This window comes from Ailuropoda melanoleuca, chromosome 13 (assembly GCF_002007445.2).
Source record: "Ailuropoda melanoleuca isolate Jingjing chromosome 13, ASM200744v2, whole genome shotgun sequence".
NCBI classification, from domain to species: domain Eukaryota; kingdom Metazoa; phylum Chordata; class Mammalia; order Carnivora; family Ursidae; genus Ailuropoda; species Ailuropoda melanoleuca.
In genome coordinates, this window is record NC_048230.1 from 37,373,480 (window position 1) to 37,387,841 (window position 14,362).

Sequence of the window (14,362 nt, forward strand, 5' to 3'; positions counted from 1 at the left end):
TAACAATGAAGTTTTTGGCACAAGTATGTCCCATGCAATTTTTGGGACATACTTAACACTAAAAAAATATTGGTTGTATATCTGAAATTCAGATTTAATGGAGCGCTCTTTCTTTGTTTTTGTTAAATCTGGCCACCTGATTTAGGCACAGACTGTTGACAATCTCTCTCTTCTGTTTCCCTCCCTCAACCTTCCAGCAGAAAAGATGAGAGCCTGTCTGACCTGCTGGGCCACCTTCCCACCCTCCAGGAAGAGGGCCCCCTGTAAACCTCATGGCAGCAGCAAGAAGTTTTGTTGGAACTGGAAATTTAATTAACAAAATGCTAACATGTAATTTCGAGGAGGAGGGGGGAAAAGCGTTATCACGAAGTTAATAAGAGAACTATTTTAATTACAGTATTTAACAAGTTATGACCATGCCACTATGTTCTCTGGGGAAGGATTTACACAGTTCAAGAATCTTGGGGCAGGGAAGGGATGTGATGAGGACTGGAGGTGGAAACATTGCTATCCTGTGCTTCTCTGTGGCAAATCTTTGAGTCCTCGGGCCCAGCATTGAAAAGCCCCAAAAAGTCAGCTTGAAGGAGCTCCCACTTGCCAAATCCGGGATAATTTGAACAACAAAATTAATGAAGCAATGGCTTATGACTAATGAAAATAGGAATGCATGAGTCCATACAGATAGAAATAAATCGAAATTTTTAGGAGAAACAAAATTATTTGCGTTGTCTCAAAATGCCTCCCCATGCAGGAAAAATATTTACTAACTACATAGGGAAGAGTGGTAACTTTCTGATGGCGGAATCCGGTAGGCCCGCCTTCTTCAAGTGCTCAGCGGTGTGTATCACGTGTCAAGATGTAACGAGAAGGACACAGCACCACTTCTATGATAATGTCTGCCAAATACGTACACCATGTAAAGGTAATCATGAAGAATCATTACACAAACTGAAACGAAGGGACATTCTAAGAATTACTGGCCTGTAGTCTTTAAAATTGCCAGTGACATAGGGGTGCCTGAGTGGCTCAGTCAGTTAAGCAAATGACTCTTGATTTCAGCTCAGGTCATGATCTCCTGGGTCACGAGATCAAGCCCCAAGTTGGACTCCACGCTGGGCATGGAGTCTGTTGGAGATTTTCTCCCTCTGCTCCTCCCCCCCCACTCTCTCTCTCTCTCTCAAAATAAACAAATAAATCTTTTTTAAAAAATGCCAATGTCACAAAAGTCAAGCAAAGACTAAGAAACTGTGATGGTTAGGGGCGCTTGGGTGGCACAGCGGTTAAGCGTCTGTCTTCGGCTCAGGGCGTGATCCCGGCGTTATGGGATCGAGCCCCACATCAGGCTCCTCCACTATGGGCCTGCTTCTTCCTCTCCCACTCCCCCTGCTTTGTGTTCCCTCTCTCGCTGGCTGTCTCTATCTCTGTCGAATAAATAAAAAATAAAATCTTAAAAAAAAAAAAGAAAAGAAACTGTGATGGTTCAATGGGGCCTAACGAGACGCATCGATCACGACAACTGGATCCATTATTGGAACCATTGGTGAAATGTGAATGGGCCTTGGGTGCTAATGTCAGGATCAGGATGGCTGTACCCCAGCTTACGTAGGATGCAGTTATGTGGAAGCTATGCTGCTTGTAGGAATGACACACTAAGATTTTCACGATGATGGGGCATCACGTTGGCAACTAACTCTCAAGTGCTTCCTAAGACAAAAGTTCTTTGTACTTTATTTGCAATTTTTCTGTACGCTTGAGATTGTTTCAAAATAGAAACCTAAAAATTAAAAAAAAAAAAAAAGCCTCATAGGGTGACAAGATACAGACGTCCAAAGGTAATCGTGAGGGAACTGGATTTGGGGTTCTATCAAGACAAAGAGGTTGAGTACAATTGAGGGGCCCAAACTTGAACTGGGAGCTACGGGCCCGCCTGTGCAACTTCATGTCAATGAAACACAGAGGCGATGCGCAAAATTCTCAGGTGGGCCCTCCTCAGCTCCTCCTCCCCAAAGGGCTTGTGATGATTCATAATCAGTGCAGGTAAACCAGATGTCCTGGTGCTGGTTCCCTGTGGATTTTCTTCTGCTCCAGGACACCATGCCTACGTCCTTGACTTTACCAGCGGGGTCCTGGGGAAGGCTTTGCTCCTTTGCTCCCCTACGGCACGCTTCCCAGAAAGCTGGCTGCGTCTGTGGTGGTGCGGCTGTGTGTCTGTCCCACCTGGCCCCTCTCCCCGCTCCTCCCTGTGGCGCCCGGTGGCCTGCAGCTCACGGGGACAATGACAGAGGCGCTGGAACCACAGCTCCCGCTTGTCCAATATTAACAAACCTCCTAGCAGCGGGTCCTCAGATACATTCCAGGCCTTGTGTCATCTCTTTATCCTTACCACTTTGAGTCACCACAGAGGAGATAACAGGGGGACCCAGTGGCCACCAGGATGGGATGGCTCCTCCCAGGCAGCCAGGCGCATGTCAGGGTAGCGTGTTTAAGGAAAAGAAGTCTGATCGCTCCATCGGCACGAAACACATGTGCTCACCCACCAGAGTCACAGACACGCCCAAATATCTGCCCCAAACACTTACTCAGATCACCGTCCTCTCTGATGACTGGTTAATAGGCCACGGGTGCACCAATGCCCCCTCGCGCCCCAGTTTAGGTTCGAGAGACTGCAGATCCCACCGGAAAAGGGAGGGGAAAATACCCTCCTAGACCAGTTCGGGTGTCTTTCCTCCTAGAATTCTCCAGGAGAGGGAAGAATGCAAACTATGCTTTTCTCTCAACGGCTGGGCTGCCATGAGGCCTGGCAGTGGGCGGGTCAGAGGGATGGCCCCGACCACATAACATGACCCTGGCACCCGGCTCCACGTGGCACCCTGACAAACCAAACATGAAACTGCCAGGCTCATCCTCTGCCACCCGCGCTGCTGGGAATCCACCTCTGGACGAAATGAGAGTTTGCTTAAAAGTAGGGGAGATCAGCCCAAGGGTCTCGGCAAACTTGAGGGTTTAGCCTTAAGAAATAGATGCCCGCCATCATTCTCATCACGTGTGGCTCCATTAAAGAACATGGTGGCCAGGTCATTCGACCGAAGCATGGAAATGTGAAATGGCCAGCCGAAGCTCATATTTAGAGATGGAGTCAATTAAGTTGTCTCTGGCCATGATTAAAAAAAAAAAAAAAAAGAAGAAGAAGAAGAAGCCCGAGAAAAGTGACTTTGAAAAACAAAGACATTTAATTATGTTGTAGAGGAAGAGGTCTGAAGGTAGGTGGTCCCAGGGTGAGTTAATTTGGAAGCTCGAATATCTCCAGGCTCTGGGTCACAGTCCCTGAAATTTTCCTCTCTTTTCCTCATGGTCACAAAATGGCCACCACAGCTCCAAACATCAAATCTTGTATTGAGCATCTGTCGTCTGCTAGGCACTATACAAGGATGAGCCAAACAGGAGATCCCTGACTTCTGGTGTCTTACAGTCTATTGTTAGTCCAGAGAATGTCCTGGGACATGGCCATCTACAGTGATTCTGATGCCGTTCCATCCTGATTGTATAAAACGGCTTTGCACAATTCAATCTGTGCTCATATATTTTAAAACTCAGAGGTAGTCTGAAAGCTTGACATACCCAGAATTTCTTTCCTCTGGGGTTCCAGCTTTCCCAACGCCTTGAAGGAGTGTTGTTAAATAATTAAAAGATGTTATAAATTGAAAGCATCTAATTGATGCTACTAAAAATTGAGCTACCCTATGATCCAGCCATTGCACTACTGGGTATTTGCCCCAAAGATACAGACGTAGTGAAGAGAAGGGCTATGCACCCCAATGTTCATAGCAGCATTGTCCACAATAGCTAAATCACGGAAGGAGCCGAGATGCCCTTCAACAGATGACTGGATTAAGAAGGTGTGGTCCATATATACAATGGAATATTACTCAGCTATCAGAAAGAACAATTTCTCAACATTTGCTGCAACACGGACGGCACTGGAGGAGATAATGCTAAGTGAAATAAGTCAAGCAGAGAAAGACAATTATCATATGGTTTCTCTCATCTATGGAACATAAGAACTAGGAAGATCGGTAGGGGAAGAAAGGGATAAAGAAAGGGGGGGTAATCAAAAGGGGGAATGAACCATGAGAGACTATGGACTCTGAGAAACAAACTGAGGGCTTCAGAGGGGAGGGGGGAGGAGGAATGGGATAGACCCGTGATGGGTAGTAAGGAGGGCACGTGTTGCATGGTGCACTGGGCGTTATAAGCAAATAATGAATCATTGAACTTTACATCAAAAACCAGGGATGTACTGTATGGTGACTAACATAATATAATAAAAAAAACAGTATTATAAAAAAGAAAGAAAGAAAGAAAGTATCTAGCACAGTGCCTGAGCCATGGTAAATACCCACAAGAAGCAAATTCCCATGTTCTGATATTTGAGCCTCCTGGCCACCACGGGCATGTCTCCTCATCCCTTTTAGGAAAGAGTTTCCTCTGTTGTATTCTTAACCAAACTACTGCCTGGTGACAGGAGAGACGGTGATTTATAGGGAACCTTCTATTCTCAGCCTCAATTTTCCCACATGGGCATCTGAGCTAATCAGTGTTCCCAGAGCATGGCGTGTACTGGGTCCTAATCAGGAAATCAATCCCAGATTAATTCTATACAGAGAAAAAGTTCTCCCACAGCTTCGGAAACCACTTCTTAATTCGACATCTCGGAGATTCTTGCCCCAAGACCAAAAGACAGGTAGATGGATGTCTATATGGATGGGAATCAAGAATCTTCTCTCAATTGATCAGTTCCTAGATTTCGGTTACCAGGCTAGCTACACATCATCACATCTACTCCTCCTAATACTCAAACGAAGGAGATATTATTTCTTTCAGCTTTCCCCCAAACGAACTTGGATTCAGAGGCTCCAAGCTTTCCCTGAGGATACACAGCCGGTGGTAAAGCCAAGATCACACCCAGCTGACTTGAGACCTGATCCTTCTTCTTACTAGAGATGTTGCCTTTAACCACAGAGAACAATGGGTTAGAGCTGGGACCTGGGCAGAATGAACCCTGAAACAGCTATTCAAACCTCAAAACACCTGGTTAGAATGGTGGGTAAAACCACTATACCTTATTCACTCAACAAACACTCTGGCTGTATGCTCAGGACTAGAATGTTTAGAAGGTTCTGAAATCAATGAGACAGGAGATCCCAACCTTCAAGGACCTCCCATCGATGCAGGGGTCAGATTGGTGGGACATAAATGCATATATAGATCATTTTATTTTTTTAAAAAGTGGAAGTGGAAAGACAACTGAACATGCCTACTTCTGGAATGAGAAACTATAGGTGGGTTTTTGGGTTTTTTTCTTTCTGACATTTAGTAAGAGAAGGCGCTTTCCAAGCAAAAGGTATTGTTAGGGAACCAATACGTGTACGTAAATAGCAACAGAGTTGGAGGGAGAAACACGAACTAATGATCTGATTCCCCTTGTTGCCGAGCAGGAGAAACATTCCCTCCTGATTTTCACACCGCTCTGCCAAGTGGGAAAATTCCCCTCCACATCCCTCTATCAACTCTCCATGCCAAATCTCTGGAGGGCGTGCATTGAGGAGGCCCGCGGGGACCAGCTCTGCTGCAGTCGGTCAAATGTGAGAGGGAAAGCCAAGCAGGGAGGGAGAGGGAGATGAAGTGACAGACTGAGGTCAGCCCTTCAGTGGTGTCATTTTGGGCAAAGTCACTGACAGTCTTGTCGAAGTTTCCACTTCTCCGGATGCTGGGAATAACTAGCTTTGCCCCTGGACTGTTAAAAGAAGCGAGGTCCACAGGCTCAGGGCGGTGGAACCAAGCAGAAGGGGCCTGCCCTGCCCCTCCTCTGTTCTGCTCAGGAGACCGTGTTGATCAAGAATTCTGACTATAGAGACTTTCTCACTAACAGGAGACTCGTCTCTGAGTTCTCTGAGCCCTTCAATGTCATGCCTGCTGCCCTGTGGCCTCTTCCCAAGACAGTCCCCGCGAGTGTCCCAGAGGTGGTTTAAGTCCAGTGGGCACTATAGCTTTCTGGTTTCTTGACCCCAGTTTCAATGCCACTGTCTTTGCTCTTCACCGACCCAGTTTTATGGCCGAGTCTTAGACTTGCCATCATCCCAAAACAGTCCCACCTCTGACATTTAAAACCTGAGATCCCTGACACAGTGTCCCATCTTTCCAGCTTTTTCTCTTGCTCAATCTCTCACCTCGTCATGCTCTTCAGACTCTGGACTCCTCCCTTTTCTCTCACTTTGTCACCTTTCCCCTCCTGTCCTTTTCTTCCCAGGTAAGCCCAACCAGCCAAGGCCGCGCTCCTGCCAACAGCTCAAACAGTGATGATGTTTTTCCGCTTCCAGCCCCACTCGTGCGCCAGGCCAACCACAGATCTGCTCTGCCCCCACGTCCCGGGGGCCCGGGACCACCGAGATTGGCTCACAGACCCCCACACGGACAGGATGGCAGCATGCCAAGAGCCAGAGTGACTTCCTTAGTGCTGAGCCATCCTCTTACAAGTTTCCCATCAACCTCACCCCCCCTGTTTTCCTCACAGCAATGCCAGGATCGAAGCCCTTTCTGCCATCTTTCCTAGGGGAGGAGGTCTTGCCTATTTCGCCAAAAACAAAAAGGAAAGAAAAAAGAGGCAAGTAGACGTGAACTTCCTCACTCGGTGCCCAACCCTCACTGCATCTGTACCTCCTTCCCGCGTCTCTAATACGAGTGGTACCTGCCTTCCATCCAAGAAGACCCACAGATCGTGCCCATTTCTCCAATAACCTCCCTGCATTTTTTCCTTCTCTCTCTCCATTGACTTCTTCCTGTTGGTCTATTGGCATATTCAAGAGTTTTCTATCTTGAAGGGTCCATTAACTTTGCATCCCCTCTAAATACGGTTCATTGTCTACTTATCTTCTACCTATTCCTTGATCAATCGCCGGTCTATCTCCCCACATGCACACTACCAGGTTTTCTGCAGTGAAGCCTACATTTTGGGTAGCTACTTTCTCGCTGTCAATGCCCCTCAGCTTATTGGATGTGTCCCCTCCTTTTCTGCACCAAAGCAACTCGCTCCAAGGTGCACGCGGGCTCCTGACTCCCGGACGTAAGGGTGATTTTCGGCGGTCCTGTTTGCCTTTCTGCTATGTCTTCCGTGTTATCTGTGCATCCTCCTTTGCATATGCTCCTGCTTCCTTTTCGGACACTGGTCACTACTTCCTAACCAGCTCCCTTCTACACCCATCGCACCCCCTTAGCTCTATGGAAACTTCACTTTTTTCTCCCCATCTCGCCAATGTGGCTGTTTTCCAAGACTCAGTTCTCTTGCCACTACCTCTTGTCCCAGGGGGGAACTTACTCACACTGAGACGGTAACCACCACCCACATGCGAACGACTTCTAAATGACTATCCCCACGCACACTCTCCCCTGGGCTCTGTACCCCCAGAGCCAACAGAATGCTGGACATCTCCACCAAGACCTCCCTGGAGCGCCTCAGAGACACCCCCGCCTTAACTGCTGGCTTCCCTCATGACCTCTCTGTCTCCCTCCATGAATAGAACCACCCACCACTGTTTGTCCGAGTAAGAAAATCGAGGCATGCTGAATGCTCCCCTACTCACTCACATGTAATTGAAAATTAAATCTAGTTGATCCCGAAATCTCTCAACCACTGCCCCCCGCCCCCTCCCATTGGCACCTCCATCTGCACGTTACTGTCAGCTTCCTTTGCCTAGGATTTGGAGAATGTCCTTATGTGGTCTTCCTGCCTCCAGCCTAACTCGCTATACGCTGTCCTCTGCATGACGCCAGAGTCACCCTTCCAGCCTGCAATCCCGATCCTCTCATCCCCATGCAGGTAAAGCTCTTTACTGGCTCCTTACTGACAGCAGGGTGAAGCGTGCTCTTCTTCTCATGGCATTGGACTTCCTGGGACCCTGGCCCCTTTGCTCCTGTCTGGCTCCCTGTCACCATGGCTCCCCTTGCGTGTGATACTCCAGCCATCTGTAATTGCTCTGACCACCTCGGTGCCTTGACATTTGGGCTTCACATCTGCCTGAAATAGCTCATCTCTAACCTTATCTCCCTCCGCTTTCTTGCCTGTCTTGGGTGGGGAAGGGGTCTCCACTCTGGGATCTCATCTGAGAAGCCTCTCCTGATCACAGAAGATTCTGGCACTCCGTCACATGGCATCGGGGTTGTTTATCTGCTCCTTTCTTTCTTCTAAGGGAGGAATAGTGTTCTTTTACCTTTACACTCCAAGGGCTTAGAGTCAGGCATAGTGAGTGTGCATAGAATCACGTGGAGCGCGAATACATGAATAAATGAAATAAAAGAAGCAGAACTGTTCCCAGTCTTTCATCTCAAGTATAGACAACTGAGAACAAATGTGCCAGCAGGAGGAAAGGGAAGGGGACCGCAGCCATAAATGCAGCCAGGTCCAAATATGAAGGTCTTTATCTAGAATATTATTTTGCAAACTGGATCATATAATTAGCACGAGATTACTTTAAGAAGACCCTTGACTACGCGTGAGTCCCTATTATTTGAAGTATGGGATTGCTGATATCAAATCATCCTTCAATCTGTGGAGTGTTCACTGTGTGCCAAGCCTCCTTGAGCCTCTGACTCGGTTTCTCCACCACCCCAGAAATAAAAGCCTTGCCTTTGAGCATCTGGCCGCTGGACCGTGGCTCGTGGAGCAGATCGGTCTGCACCCCGGAGAACAGACAGCCCCCTTACGAGCTGGGTTGCCGCTCCCACAGACCCTTTCTACCCTGACTTCAAATTTCCTGAAACTGAGGCTTCCTGTTGGTCGTGGCAGGAGTCAGCGGCTGCCCCAGTCTGGCAGAGATGGGACATGGGGCCAGGGTGACTTAGGAAGGAGCCAAGCCTGGGCGGGGGGAACAAGCGTGTACAGGGGGAGCTGGCCAGGAAGGGGCGCACCCCGATTCCAGTCTGGTTTTCCAGCTTCTAAGATATTTTGCTTTTTCCAGACCTCTGGACAAGCAAGGCTCTTGAGAACAGAGCCACGTCAAAGGAGGTGGTGTGAGAGAAATGGCTTCAAGAAAAAAAAAAAAAAAGAACTTTATCATGTCACCGCTTCTTCTAGAGCAAGGAATCCCAAAAGGTTTTAGCCCATTTCATGTAATTTGGGGTGTGCCTGCAGTTCGGGAATACTGTTTTGGATGACTCCATAGGGAGGAGCCCCCTACTATCTACCTCCCAGCTCTTCACCCCTCCCCTCCCCTCCCCCACCCTACCCCGAGACACACCAAAGGAACTTGGAGTTCAAAAATGTATATACCAAGCGTCTTCCATTCCGTCTCTAGGTCATCGTCAGACTACTGCCGGAGAACAGCCAAAGACAAGTGCCACCTTCTCGGTGACTCCTCTTTCAAACCACCAAACCCGAAACTAGATTTTTCTATGGTTCCCCAAACTCAACAGCATGTACTCAGGCACCATGCGGACAAGCACAGGCCCACCAACCCGGGGCTCCAAAACGATCATTCCAGGTGAAGAAAACGTATCCGGCTATTTCCTGCTACCTCCAGCAAATGTCACCATGTGCTTGTTGGTAAGCGGGCCAACTTCCAGTAGTGAATTTTATTATGACCTCTAAAGACTTTGGTTAACAAAACGGAATCCTAGAAGCCAACCTACTGAATATTTATATCCGGAGCTCTGTCAGGCACTTGTCATGAATTGGGTCGTTTAACAGCAACGAGAGACTTTTTGCCACTCTCTGTAAGGAAACCAAGGGAAAAGGGACGTCTGCCCACCTGCCTCTGACCCCTGCCCCCAGCCCCCAGCCCCCAGCAGGCAGCGCGGAAGGGAAGCACGCACCTCCTAGACCTTTCCCCATGGCTGCCTGGGGCACTCTCTGCTCCATCCAAACTGGGCTCGGAACTCTTCCAAAGAATCCTACCTCCGGCCCTCTGAGTGTGACCTCTCGGAATTTGACCTCTGACTCTTCATAGGCTCCTGATTTGCTTTTGCCTTGTGATCCTTCCTCTGGGCTCCAGGCCCCTCAAAACCGGCAGGAGGGGCCACAGCAAAGGGCTCCTGGGAAGAATTTCACCTCCCGACAGTCGGTCCCACACAGGCACTGATGGTGCCAAGTGGGGAAGGAAGGCCGCAAGGGACCTTGGAGATGGACAGACGCACGTCCCAGGGTCAAAGCAATGCCACCGTGTGCCCTGTTTCTGTTGCGTCAAGCCTGAGTTTGGTCCTTCTTCAAAACCAACCCGTCAAAGAGTGGGATGGCGCCCTGGCAAGAAAGGTGATCCCCTCCTACTCAGTTCCTGGAAGCATTAGCTCATCAGAACTTCCTTGCTCGCCTCCGTGGCTGCGAGAGGAGCTTGCAAGGAGGGAGCTAAGCGGGGGGTGTGGCGAGCTCTCCGCTGCCCTGCCGGTTTGAACAGACCTCCCTCCTGCTGCTGAGATGGTAGGTCTTTGGAAAAAGAGTCTCAACTGATCAGACTGACGCGCGGTGTTCCTCTGAGCCTGCCTGCAGGTCCGGGTCTTTCCCTCCCCATCCGTTGGACCTCTCCCCTCCCCCACTCTCTAGGCTCTCCTGCCTCCCCTTTCCTGTTCACTAGCTCTTGTCCTGCCCAGCAGACAAAGGGTTAAACATTCCCAGAACTAGAGAGGCCAGGAGGCAGAGGTGCAGGTGCTAACAGGGAAAGTGTGGGCTGGAATCTAGAACAATCTATCACCATTCCAAGAGCTTCTTTGGGTGAGGAGTGCTCACAGATTTCACTCACAGTCTCCAGGTGAAAACTGCATAAATGTAGAAACTGTGAAACTCAATGGAAATTTAATTAAATGAGTTAATATATGGAGAGGGTGAGGGACAATGCCTGGCACACAGTGCGCTGTATAAACACTTTGAAATGAGTAAGAGTTTGGGGAAATATACATTTCAACATCACAGCTGTCTATATATTCCAGAACCCTTGCAAATGGCTATTTGGCTTTGTGTCTGTGTGCTCAAAGTCACTGTTCTCCCTGTCACCAGTACTAAGGTGTTTCTCTCGTCCATTTCTTTCCTTCTTTCTCTCCTGGTCCCCTAAGAACCCGTGAGTGTGTATACATGGCTAACAATCCCCGTCTTCTGTTCTCACTGGTATGCCTTCCTCTCAAATCCAGTAAAAAGTCCTGATTTCCCTGAACCTTGTGTCGGTGTGGCTTATGTGGTATCTTTCCTATCGCCTTGGCAGCAAACACATTGGTTTCATAATAATAACCATTTCGTGCTTTAGAATCAAGCTGTAATTATAGAAAAGCACTGGAAAGCCCATCTAAAGTAAGCTTTCTCTCCCAAACACATTGGCAAGGGTTCTGGTTGGGTTTTCAGCAAAGAGCGGGTCTGGAAATCAAATGGAAAAGAGGTTGGAGGTGTGGAGGGAGGTGAGACTCCAGCGGTTCTAACGTCCTTACTGGCCCTGAGCGAGCTCAGCGCTGCTGTGCACTTGTCTGTGAAAAATGCCTAGACCCCCACAGCAGAGGGAATCATCTATAGTGTCCTTCAGAGTCGCAGCTCGAGGAGGAGAGGGAAAAGAAGCAGGAATGCTTCCTTATTCCTAATTCATGCTTCACGGGGAAGGGAAGAAGGTGGCTAAGAAAGCAGGAAACTTCCTTCACGCAGCTGTGCATGGGGCCGGCGCTAGAAGCAGAGCTCCCCGCTCTGTGAACTGCTCCAGGCTTATGCCTGGTCCTGGCTGCGCTGAGTTGCAGCTGACTGCCCGAGGCCCTCCTGTCTCCCAGGAGAAGGGAGTGACAGACGCTGCGCTCCTGAGACATGATGAAAGAGATGAGTCAGAAAAACTGGGAGGGAAATGGGCTCCAGGGGGCCCCCAGCTGGATGGGGCTGATGGAAAAGGCAGGGGATCCCTAAGGGAAACAATATCACTGTCTCCAGCTTCCTTCTTTCTAACCTACTCTGGAGTTTCAGAAATATGCCTGATAAAGAGTGGTCAGGTCTGAGAGCCACGGAGCCATCTCCAGGTCTGGACTGACTGCTCGCTCGGTGTCTCACGCTGTTCCCGATCTAGGCTGATAAAGGGACCGGGGCAGGTTGGATGGGAACAAGGAAGCCAGGGTGCTGACCTGGTTTGATGTGGTTACACCATAGAATGTCCGACTTAGAGCTGTTCTCAGCTACCACTATTTTGCAGATAAGCAAACCAAAGCTCAGAGAGAGCAAGGAGTTTACCTAAGGCACACAGCAACCCAGTTGACTGGCAAGACTTTGCCTTTTTTGGCCCCTAGGACGATACAAAGTGCAAGGACAATGCAGAAAAGCAGTGCATGAACCCCACATCTCTGTCTCTGGGGGGACACTGACCTCCACACAGCTCTCCAGCACCTTGCCACCTGCATGCTTCAGGACAGCCACAGAGCTGATGTTATCCACCGACCTTGGTGTCTCAGTCCAGGTTAGAGTCCAGGATCTGTGATGAACAAGGTCCCGATCCTACAAAAATCAAAGGAATCCAAGTGATTAAACATGGATCCGTGATGGAAAGTTTTTCAATCAAACACTGTAAAGCTTGAGACTCTTACGGCTCTTTATTATTAATAAGGAAAGGGACCCACGGCTGATGTAAACACCATACCACCTGCCTCCGACGAGGGGTTGCCAGGAGGGGCGAGGAGGTGGAGCCCAGCGGGTCTGGGGGCAGGGCAACTATTCTGCATGATTCTGTCTTGGTGGATACATGTCCTCAAACCTTCATCCAAACCCCTAGAATGTGAGAGACTAAGAGTGAACTCAGGTAGGCTATGCACACTGGGGGATAATGGTGGGTCCGCGGAGGCTCGTCCATTGGAACAAATGTCCTGCTCTGGGGGGGTGTGTCGACAGTCAGGGAGACAGTGCATTCGAGGGGCAGGGATATATGGGGAATCTTGGTACCTCCTTCTCAGTTTTGCTGCACACCTAAAACTGCTCTAAAAAAAAAAAGGCTCAAAAAAAAAATCCTATGGTGGCAGGGATCCAATTTAATCCAACCAACATTTAATTGATTTGCTAGTTTCAGCAACATAATTTTTTTTTCTCCCTGACATTTGCCAGTTTCACTTTTCACAATTTTGTCTTCTATTTTATTTTGTGAAAATACAAAGAAAAATAGCAAGTGGCCCCGTATCCCAGGAAAACATTCTCAAGCTGCGGTGCACAATTTCAACCACCGCAGTCACTGGGTGGCGGGGGTGGGGGTATGGGTGCTTGTTAAAAACGCACATCCTTGGGCCCTCCCCCTAATCCATGAATTCAGGTCCTCTAGAGACAGGGCCAGGGAACCTACATTTCCACAACTTCCCCCAAGGGATCCCGTGTACTCAAGTTTGGTAAAAACCATCTCCTCGGGGCGCCTGGGGGGTTCAGTCAGTGCAGTGTCTGCCTTCGGCTCAGGTCATGATCCCGGGGTCCTGGGATCGAGCCCCATGTCGGGCTCCTTGCTCCCCGGGGAGTCTGCTTCTCCCTCTCCCTCTGCCTCTCCACCCACGTGTACTCTCTCTCTGTTAAACAAACAAATAAACAAACAAACAAATAAATAAATAAACAGAAACCATCTCCTTGGTACGAGGAGCACGAAAAGCCTCTGGGAAGAAGAATGCCCGCAGCATGGCTGTACCCTCAACATTTGTAATCTAAGATTGATGGGAACAGACCCACAAAGGACCACAGGCACCAAGTGCAGAGCCGGGAGCACGGGACCAACACGTCCCCTCTCTGAACGATCATCAGCTCTGAACACCCACGGTCACTGCGGCTTTTCCCTCCTAGACGGAGGGCGAGAGGGTCAGACTCATTCACGGTTGTCTCCCCAGCATGGGGCTACACAGATGACCTCGGCTTGTCGCAGAGGAGACACAGAGAAACAGAGAAAGACACCGGCAAAGATTTCCCAAACTTTGCCCCAGTGATTTATTCATGGCTAGGTGTACACGCGCAGGTCTCCCCTAGGGCCCCGTGTGGAACACCCCCGGCTGTGGGGCCGCGCGATACAACTCACACGGAGCTTGGACATGACTCCTTGGCCGCTGAGGAGACAGTGACCCCACGAAGCTTCTTAACCTGCCAGAGACCAGGAGCATTCCGTTTCCAGAAGTCACAGCTCTAGGGAGCCCTGCTTGCTCGGGGTGGTGGTGCTAGCCTGGCTCAGTTTCCAGGATACCAAACGAAGCAGCCCGACGGTTCTCAGAAGGGAGTCAGGCAGTGAGTGGAAGGGAGCCCAAGGCCTGCAGAGATCTGCAACACCCGCTCCCGTCCCAGCATTTGCCTCCCCATGGTTCAGAGGACCTTGGATGCCATCCCCGCCTGATGCATTTTCTTTGA

General features: G+C 49.4%; 1 long non-coding RNA gene across 1 annotated transcript in view; it reads right to left on the reverse strand.

Moving 5' to 3' along the window:
• Window positions 1–12,497, reverse strand: part of LOC117795633 — a 60,354-nt gene extending 47,857 nt beyond the window's left edge. The window contains exon 1 of the long non-coding RNA XR_004619707.1: window positions 12,368–12,497. This is a non-coding gene — a long non-coding RNA (uncharacterized LOC117795633). The remainder of the gene's footprint in view (window positions 1–12,367) is intronic.
• Between the last annotated feature and the right edge of the window lie 1,865 nt (window positions 12,498–14,362).